Here is a 1,162-nt window from a genome sequence, read left to right on the forward strand (position 1 = left end):
AAAAGACTCTTCAGCAAAGATCTTCCCGAACTCACGGCATCACTGGTCAAACACCATAAAGAGAACAGTCACGTGAACAAACAGTAAGGGAATTTAACACAGATTTTTTGTTTAACAGCATAACTGAAAAACAAAACCAACCAACCGATCAACCAACCGTTCTTCTACCCACTGAAAGGAAAGTAAAGGTGAAACAGGGAGCTTCCAAATCTTGTGAAGCAGCTTAAAAAGGGAGAGGGGAGGGGGAAAGGGAGGCATACAACTGTTGAGAACGTAACACTCTAATGCACAAGGTCAAGGACCCTAACATTCTCAAAGTCTCAACATATACCAACAAGAACCGTATTATTAGAAATATAAAGGCACAGACATATAAATGCATAGAGATATAAACTATTTGGTATTAAAAACAGACCTTGCTAGATAAACATATAGTATGTCACTTTTATCACTTTATGAGAATAACCGTATAAAGAAAGAATCCAGAAGACCCCACTGCTGTCATCTTGCAAAGGATCAAAATTCAGCACCTAGAGGGCCCCACCCACCCTCCATGCTGTGTGTCTGTGTGTCTCTAAAAATAATAACCTGCAATTTGCATATAATTAAACCCATAGGCAGCTTTGAATATGAGATCTAGGCAGAAATAGTAGCAGCAAAGACAACAGTAGCTAGAATTTGATAGAAAAGCAAGAGAAGATTTTTTAAAAGCTTCCAGTTCAAGTCAGAATTAAGGTTAACTTTCAACAGCTTGGGATAGCTGTGGATGTTTTGCTGTTCTCTGAAAAAAGACGAAAATCTATCATAAGCATGTTCATTCGAGAAAAATACTGTGTTTCTTTAGTTTTTTTAAGCCATGCCCAAGTGACTTTCAATTTTGTACATTGTTCAAGGGCAGAGTATATGTTGGTTAGGATGTGCTCATAGCTGGTGCATCTCCAAAAAATGCTTCATGAAGGCTGCCAGCTTCTGGACATCTTCGATGGTGACAGCATTATACAGAGAGGCCCGAATGACTCCCACGGACCCAGAAGAACCACCGATGCAGCCGTTAAGACAGGAGCATCTGGTTGAGCATCAGGACGACCCTCCTTCCCGTCACCAGCTCCTGCGAGAGTCATGGCACCTGAGACCATCGTGTCCAACCTCCCACCTGAAAGCC

At 41.4% G+C, this 1,162-nt stretch overlaps 1 protein-coding gene across 1 annotated transcript in view; it reads right to left on the reverse strand.

Moving 5' to 3' along the window:
- The window catches only part of C2CD6 (C2 calcium dependent domain containing 6), a 75,896-nt gene that overhangs the window by 74,193 nt on the left and 541 nt on the right, over positions 1-1,162 (reverse strand).

Source organism: Physeter macrocephalus, chromosome 2 (assembly GCF_002837175.3).
Source record: "Physeter macrocephalus isolate SW-GA chromosome 2, ASM283717v5, whole genome shotgun sequence".
NCBI classification, from domain to species: Eukaryota; Metazoa; Chordata; class Mammalia; order Artiodactyla; family Physeteridae; genus Physeter; species Physeter macrocephalus.